General features: G+C 37.1%; 1 pseudogene across 1 annotated transcript; it reads left to right on the plus strand.

Annotated features, from left to right (window-relative positions):
- Positions 1 to 5293: 5293 nt before the first annotated feature.
- Positions 5294 to 9163, plus strand: LOC145466487 (uncharacterized; annotated as a pseudogene). Its single transcript, XR_014041903.1, has 3 exons — positions 5294 to 5920; positions 6592 to 6936; positions 7354 to 9163. The product of XR_014041903.1 is annotated as an uncharacterized LOC145466487 (transcript).

A 9163-nucleotide genomic window follows, 5' to 3' on the forward strand; every position in this document is an offset into this window, starting at 1 on the left:
AATGATAATGATAATGATAATGATAATAAAAGACTTTATTTAACGAGGGTAACATAATTTACTGGTTGCCCAGTAGTTTACAATATGGCCTTCCCTAATTTTACATAAAATCATTTACATATTATATACTTGTAGCCTTCGAACACCTGTCCTCGCCTCGATCGCTTTGCTCTCCGAATTCTTCGCAGGCTAGCGAATTTGGAGTCACGTGCGTTATGCCACGCAAAAAAACAAAAAAAAACAAAACAAAAAAACAAACAACAAAAAAAATACATACCATTAAAAGCTGACTCGAGATGAGCAGTTTATTTCAAGTCATACCGAAAACCAGTTATTCTGCAAATCGGCGCGTTTCCCATCCACAGTTGCCGGTGAGTAAAGGTGAAAATTGTGATTAATTAACAGGAATTGTTTACATTCTATGATCAAGTTGTGTCAACCGAAAACGCAGTCATACAGAAATCAAATATATTCACCACAAAATTACAAAAATTCACTTAAACCTGCAAATATTTGCAGTATTTGCACTTGAACGCGTGGAAAGATTAATGATTAGAGCGTTTAATAAGAAACACGCGGTTAATGCCTGAGAAAGGACTGAAAATTAGGCATCATAAGAGGCAATAGAAGTAGAAAAATAATTAATGTCATCTTCCGCTAACCGCTTTGCGGGGTTTATTTCGCATGAAGACTCTGGCCTACTCATAAACAGGTTTTGGCATTTACAGTTGCTTCTAGTAGTGTCCCCTTTATAGAGCTGCTTCTTTTTGCATTTGACGATACAGCAAGTCCGCTGGGAAAATTTTCTCAAACTGCTCAAGCTCTGAGGATTGCGAGAAAAGCACTTCCAGGCCTGTTGTTTAAGCGAGTTGCAATTAAATCTGCATAGAGCTACTGAAAGTATGTTCAAAAATATAACTATTTGCAAAGCCATCATACAAAAAGTCAGTATTTTGCCAGGACAAACAACAAGCGAAGAAACAAGCCGTTTTCCTGCTGAACAACATTGTTCGTGAGAATTCTATATAGAAAACGTTGAATAAAAATTGCTAAATGTATTCAAAACGTGTTTTGTCGGGAATACTATTATTGCTCGAAGGCAAAACATCTTCACAGTGATGAGATAAACTATCTCTGCTGTAAGCTAACACCGATTTTTTTCTCTACTTAATTGTTCGAATTAATCACAGCTAGTTTAATTAATCCAGTATTCAGCTTTACTTCTTTCCACCCAGTTTTGTTATTGTTTAGAGATTTGGCGAGATAAAATGTTATTATATATACAAAAGGTAAGCGATAGCAAAATAAATACGACGTTATATTGTTACGCTAGATCATAGAGTGCTGTTTGGAATGTCCGTCCGGCATAAATATTGAGTTTCTAACAGGGCCTGAAACCTATTCAGTTTGTCTAGGCAGTTTATTTGCACTTTAAACTCGTTAAACATCGATTTGTCGACAAGTCTTCGACAGCTAAGCCGTATCGTCTTTATGTTTGCGCGGTTGGTCTCTTTTTCCTAAGGCTATTTTACATACCGTTGTTATTAATTTTATTGTTTAATCAAAAAAATAGGATTACAGAAGAGGCCAAACTCGGCTCCCACTTAAGGTAATTCCTCTAAAATAAAAGTGACAATAGATTTTTGCTCAAACTTTGTCCACTGAATATTTGTCATATGGTAACTTCAATTTTGAAATAAAAAAGGGGGGTGCCCATGCTCATTGAGGAGCAGTGAGGCATTGAAAATGCCCCATTTTGGCATATTTAATGCTTATTATAAGAACGCATTCCCAGTAATTGTAAAATCTTTGTGAACCCAGACTCATAAGAACACGCATTAAACTACAGTCAATACATTGTGTTGGACACAAATAAACATTTTAAGTCTGATTCAGGCAGAAAGCTAAATCCTTGATTAAAAATTTGAACCAAATTTCTTGACGTGGTTACCGACTGCAAAATAGAAAAGACCACAGTGTATCTGCTATTTTTCTTATTTATTCAATTTTCAGCAATAGAAATTAGATCATTCTTTTCTCACGCAAAGCTTATGATTAGTTGATTATATTGACTGGAAAAAAAATTGGGGTGCCCGTGCTCGTTGGTGAGCTAGAGCCATTTTTCAACTGACAGAACTCAATATCAAGGTAAATCCGTCGTGTTTTCAATATGCGCGTGCACGAGCGCGCGCTAATGACGCCATAAATTATGCGCAGTAAGGATGCGCAATGCAAATGTGAGGAATGACCTTAATAGCAGCTGGTATAAGAAGATATCACTGACAGAAATGGCTCAGACCTTCGCATAATGGCAGAAATTGAACTGTGCGACATAATTTTAGAAACAAGTGTTTTTCGGTGTAATTGAGCTTCATTACCATTTAGACAGCTTCAAAGATTACCAAATTAAACCCTTTTGTTTAAGTGAAAACCGAGGGCGTAACGTTTAGCGTCGATGTCGGAATCATCATGATGAGTCTGATGTGGACACACTGACTGGTTTCTATTAAATTCGAGAATCTTCCACCGCTTAATTTTCTTCGTGCTGCGGAAATTAGCGACTAATTTTCATTTTTATCATGGCTTTAAAAGGTTCATTGACACGAGAGGTCCACCATCATCAAATAATAATGCATCAGTTGCCTTAGAAGCAGTAGTGGACAAGGAACTTAATCTATCACAAAATCATGTCCTGTTTTGCTTTCAAAAAATTGTAGCAACTTTCAAAGCTAAATTCACGATATTCATCAGTCATACAAGATGACGAGTGAAAGGCTTCATTTCATTGGACAAATAGTCTACAATAAAGAACATTTTTAGCGAATAGTACTTCTTGTTAGAATAAAACCATGAGGCTATTTTAAAAATGGTTATTAACTCATTATTATTTCACAAACTTGTTTTATCGAGACTCACTTTACTCGTGTTCGAAACAGCAACAAGACCAGGGTGACTTGGCTGACAGTGTAAGCTACTAGACTGATTTTCTCTGCGTTTATATTTGATTCAAAGTGAAATCTAACATTTCTGTCTACTTTCTTATTGTCGTCAGATTTCAAGACGCACAAGTTGACTAGAAAGGTGAGTGACTGTTTTACAAATGGTTTAAATACTGTCTGACTGTCAGAGACGCATTTTTTGTAGCCATGAATGTTCTAATCACAGATAAAGCGCTGTTTGTTGAAGCAATTTTAGACGGCTCGTGTAATATCGTGCGATAGCACAATGCCGAATTTTTTTAACAGCCAGTTCTCCTCTTTTTCTGTTGATATAAAGTAACTGACTGGAAATTGAAAATTTGAAATTGTTCGTTTCTTATTATTTAATTCACTTGCCATCACGTTTATTGATTTTATTGTGGTATCACTAATAGAGCGCAGATTTCGCGGGCAAACTTTCACTTCACTCGGCTAATCAGTGTACTGAAAGTTTATGTTCAAAGTTCTTCATGATGTAAATTCAATCGTTACTTATTGATGTCAGTGGTGGATTTATTTCAATCTTATTCAGGAGAAAACCTGTCGATCAACCAAAACATCAAAAAATACCGAGTTTACAAAATTATAAAATGGAAAACGGACCAATTAGGTTTATTTCAAGCTTTTTCGTTTTCACTCATTGAAAAATTCGTCCAGTGTGGCTACATGCGCGTTGTAGATGCGGGATTATGATTTCAACATAGTTTTTGAGATTAGTTTCCTTTACTGACTGCTAAAATTATTGTTTTAAGTTCATGAGGATTTGAAAATATGGACAGCATTTAGACATTATTTGCGGAAGAAAAATCATAGTTGACGATATCTGTTTTCATAACTGTGGATGTTGATTATTCATTCAAGTTAAAGAATCGAGTGGTACATCCTAAATTCCTTGCTGGAATTATGTTGCAAAAGTCCGTTATGTTTTGTGTCGATATAAAAATGCTCAAATTTACTGAAATAAGGAAAGAAAATTATACATCAAAGTTATCAACTTAGGCAACACGTCAGTATTTGTTAACTAACGAATGAAAGACACAATTTTTTTGGGCACTGATGGTTACATAAACAAACTGTTCAGGCCAATTATATTCCTCGTAAGAAAATTGATACTAGATATAGTTGTCATGTCAAAATTATTCCTAAACTTGTTTTATCGAGAATTATTTTACTCGAGGCAAAACGACGTTAACCCTAGCTGGAGCGACTCGGCTAGCAGTGTAAGCTTATTCGGTTGTATTTTTCTCAACTTTTTCACTTGATTTAATGTCAAGGCCCCTGACATTCCTTTCTCCTCTTTCACGTTAAGCAAATCGATTACAACTTTCGGCGAGAAACCCAAGCTTAAAAATAAGGTGTGTGATTTTACTCTACTTAAAGAGTCAGTTAACGCCAGTTCACAGCACACTGTTCTTTTGCATAGAATGCCTTGATAGAGCACATTTTTGACAAAGCAATCATGAACTCTCTGCAGCATTACACGGTTATCGTAGCCGAATAGTCTTCCACAATTATTAAAGTTGAAGCAACGAAATTTCTCTGGAACATGAAGAAATTCTGAGCCTTGTCTATGTAAGAAAACCGCGCAACTTAGCTTCCAATTTATTTTATTAAAATGACTTTCAAGACGGCACCTAATTGCTCTTTTTTCACTTGAAGTCTTCAAGGACAAGCTAAGATTCTTGATCGACGAATCCTTAAGGGTAAAAAGTTATCATATCGCTCTCACTGTTTTAGAAAACACTGCAAGGTCCATTGGACAAAAACTTCGCACAATCTTAACACTGAGAAAAAACGTGATATTTGTTTGATGCAACACAACAAGAAGTTAAAATCGTATTTTTTCTTATTGTATAAAAACAAAAGAACTGTCATGAATATTATCAGTAATGTAATGTACTATTGAAACAGCTCGACTCATGGTCAACAGTAAACTGGTCCAAACACGAACCAAAGTCAACACAAAGGCTAAAAACTCAATTGCACACGTAACTTACTTATCATTCCTTCACAGTGAGTTGTTCACCAGTGCTTGGAACAGAAAAGCAATTGTCTTCGAGCCTCGAGGCATGGTACTTTCCTCTAATTTTCCTGCTCCTGACGACTAAATTAAATAGTTTCTCAATATTGTAATGCCACCAAAAAATCACGTCTCTTTGCCAATTAGGGAAGTTTTGTCGAAACTCTAAAATCCAGAAAAATTATTCGATGCCACTCTAAATTTCGAATAGGAATAGGTCGCAAGGAAAATAACTTCTCTATAGTTTAGATAGCTTTATGCATTTCTCCACTTGGCCGCCGGCAATTTCTCCAATTCAAAACTAATATTGTGAGTTGGCGTTAAAAATTGGGAAACATTCACATGCGTTGTTGTTTTGCACAGGTAAAAAAAGAAGCAGCACGAGGAAAAAATGCGTAGTGTTTCCTTTCAAAACTAGCACTATCGTTTCAAAATTCGCCAGTGAGAGGAAATTTGTCTTGAGTGAGAGATATGATATTCAATTTTCGCAGCATTTCCACTGATATAAAAAACACATATCCGATTTGAGTAGAAGCTAGTAGACGACTTGAAGTACAGCTTTCAGAGAGTTTGAATATCCCCGTCACTAAACTAAAAAAAGCACCACTTAACCAAAGTTTCAATTCAAATTTTTACAAAGAGAGAAAACGTTTTCACGTCGGAAAATTCCGCTATAAGTTTTTAACACGGAGAATAACGTCTCTTTTGTAGAATTTGCCTCTCACCGTTACCCTACTTTAATGTGCACTGATCTGGTCGTTGTAAACGTTTTCTCGTAGCGAGATCGCGAAGAACTAAGAAAATAATGGCCTTCATTTCACCTAAAGTCTCTATAATGCCCTTGTTGTCTCTGTCGGCGATGTTTTTGCTGATGTACTGTGCCGGAGCAAATAACAAAACCAATCAACCGTCGTACAAAATGGTGAGTTATTGCGTTATCTGACAAATGTTAATTTCTGGTAAGAGTAAAACGAAATTTCGTTGCAAACACTATTGATTTAACTTTGGACATTACAGATGCGTCCACGTTGCCTTATTTATAGCTTTGATTGACTAAACCGGTTGAGCGGCACAAACAATCTGGGCTTTCCTTCATTATAGACAGAAGTAGTTTTCTTCGTCGCTGTAAAAATTTTAAAATATTGCAACCAAAGCAGGGGGAAATACAGGGGCCTGATTCTAGTAGGAAGAAAAATTACGAAATTTAAACTTTAAAAGCAGTAAAATTTAAGCCTCCATGAGTGGAACAAAGTATTTTGTGACTAGTAAAAAATCTCCACCAACAGATTTTGTATGATTTCTTGAATTGGCATATCCATAATATTACTGAATTTTAATTTTTTTTAGTCGCAGCAATAAACTAAGGTGAAATTAATTGTTAGTATAATTTTCAGAAGTGAATATTCACCAATGTTCACTTTGCCTTTGGCGAATAATTGTTAAATGTAGTAAAGTACTGCTCCTCGAAAATTGCCTCACTGTTACTAATTCAAATTGCAAACACTCTGTATACGAGTGACTGGTAAAAAACAGCGTTAAAATTCATGATTGTGAATCCCGAATAATTAAGGCCTTTTTTTCATTCCAATCCAGCAGCCTCTTGCTTTATGTTATGGTGGTATCCCTGGTATGCACGGCAAGCCTGGGTCTCCTGGGGCACCAGGTCGTGATGGTCGTGATGGCCGTGACGGAGCCAAAGGTGACCAGGGCAGCCCGGGAAAGACTGGACCCCAGGGATCTCCAGGAACTCCTGGTATCAATGGAAAGAATGGCGCCAAATGAACACCTGGAGTCCAGGGCCTCCCCGGCCAAAAGGGGCAGCGCGGAGAGAGTGGAACAAGTGAAACCCCTGGAACTCCTGGTGTGATGTCTTATAAGAACTGGAAAGAGTGTACATGGAAAAACTTGAATGACCAAACAGATAACGGTCTGATCAAGGTGATTGAGTTTTGTAGGTGATGTTTTTGTAACAGATCATTGCGCACAGCTATCTCAAGCTTATTGTGTGAGCGTTGTTTACACTGGCAATCAGGACACTATCCCTTTCTTCCTTTGTGTTTCATTTTCGTGATGGTTTAGATCGTGTTAAGCGCTGTCAAATAGTTTAAATTGATTTCTATTGCCCTACAACACATAAATATTTTTATTGATTGATTTTTAATGATTTTTATTCTGATTATTTTAAGCTGAGGGCCCCAAGTTTATCAGTAACTTAAGTTACTGTCACGGGTCACCCTCATTAAATAAAGTCTTTCACTTCACTTCACTTCATTGATATTGTCGAGTGAATGTTTCCGTTTGATCAGTTATCGATCCCTTTCATTTCTCTTGTTTTTTTTTTTTAGTTTTGTAAAGGACTGTGTGTTCACCAAGAACTTCTCTCACACTTCCCTCCATGTTTACTGGACTGGTACTCTAAGAATCTACGGCTGTGACAGCTGCTGCAAAGTATTTCACTTTCAACGGTGCTGAATGTTCAGGCTCTCTTCCAATTGACGGTGTTGTGCGCATGTATAAAGGAAGTGGTAAAAATCCCCATCGCGTTCGCCATATTGAGGGACACTGCAACAACATCCACAAAGGCAAGGTGCGCGTGGGATTCTGGGTCGGTAATTGTGCCGGATACAGTGGAAGTTACGACGCCTACACAGGCTGGAATTCAGTGTCCCGGATCTTTACTGAAGAAGTTCCCAAACCTCAGGCTTAGATCTCGAGACAAAACATCCATTCCTGCAGAAAACGCTTATAATGGGACGGTGATAAATTGCTTAATTATATAATGCGGGGTTCCTGTGATTACTGGGTGTGTTCTGTAAAGGTTTACGGTTCCTTTTTTTAATAAAATGCAGGAGGATTGATAAAGAAACATTTATTTGTTTGCATTTGTATTCTGTTCTCTTTCTTCATCCACATAGAGACAAGGAATGTTTTGTTCAGAATGTTAAAGCTAGAAATAGCAAGAAAATGGGAAAATGAGAACACGTGCACCCTGAGGAAAAGGTGGGGTCAAAATAAACCACTGTTTGATATATAGGTTTATTATACAGTTGGCGTTTTTAAACGGGTAAGATGAACCGAATCCTGGGGTTTTATTGGCTACCCGAGCGTGAAAGATGGCGCTGTCTTGCCTGCTCTGGATTACCCGCTGTGTCCCGCCAAAAAAATAGTGCTCTTTTTCCATCGAAAAAATCCTTTATTGAGTAAACTTGGTAAGTCAAGATGGCTTGATATTGGTCTCGTTCTTTTTCTGAAAAAAAAAAATGAAGTTGGCCAATATCCAGCCATCTAGACCTCACGCTAGGTCAATAGCCCGTATGTATATTAGTTCAGCTGTAATTCTGTGAGCGCAAAGTAATTGAAGCAAACCTAAGTAAGCCGACTAAGCGTTCAAATACAGTGCAGCCTTAAACTCAGACTAAGTTTAGTTTGACAGGACCCCGTAGTATGGAAGGAATTTTACATAGCCTGCGAGTCACCTTCCAAGAGAATCTGGACAAAAGGAAAATATTACTAAGAAATTTACTGTTGATTTTCTCCGTCATGACCACTTGGAGATATTGGAAAACATATTGAAGAAACCACAAGTTTGAGCTGAAAAACTTTGTGCACTTTGAACAACACCTGTCAACTTTAGGTCGATATCATCCTCATTTGTACCTAAGTTGCTCCTCTCTGTCCTCGTGTCTCTACTTTTAATCGATTGAAGAAATTAAAAAAATATAACAACAAACAATTTTAAGATGTTGACTATAGACTTGATTATCATCTGTTTTAAAAAATATGCCTTGTTCGGCCGGAGGAGACTCTCATTTAACTTATTCAAAGAAGATTATCCCACAGATATGTTCTAAGGAAGTACAATCAGCTGACGTTTTAGTCGACAAACCTTCTTGTCAATTTACTCTTACATATTGACGAAAAATTCAGGATTCTTCAGAGCTGTTCAATTCTATCAAGTTAAAGAAAGGAAATAACAAACAGCGGATAAAAAAACATTTTCAGCCTGGTAGCGTTGATGTGAGAAAAAATTCTCGTCAATCACAAAGTGGTGTTAAATTTAAGGCGTGTCACATTTAAGGCCGAGACCCACTATGCGACAAATCGCTGCGACACGTCGCCGCGACAGCTTGCTGCAACAAATTGTGACATGTGAAAATTATTGTCG

The sequence above is a fragment of the Orbicella franksi genome, chromosome 13, assembly GCF_964199315.1.
Source record: "Orbicella franksi chromosome 13, jaOrbFran1.1, whole genome shotgun sequence".
NCBI lineage: Eukaryota > Metazoa > Cnidaria > Anthozoa > Scleractinia > Merulinidae > Orbicella > Orbicella franksi.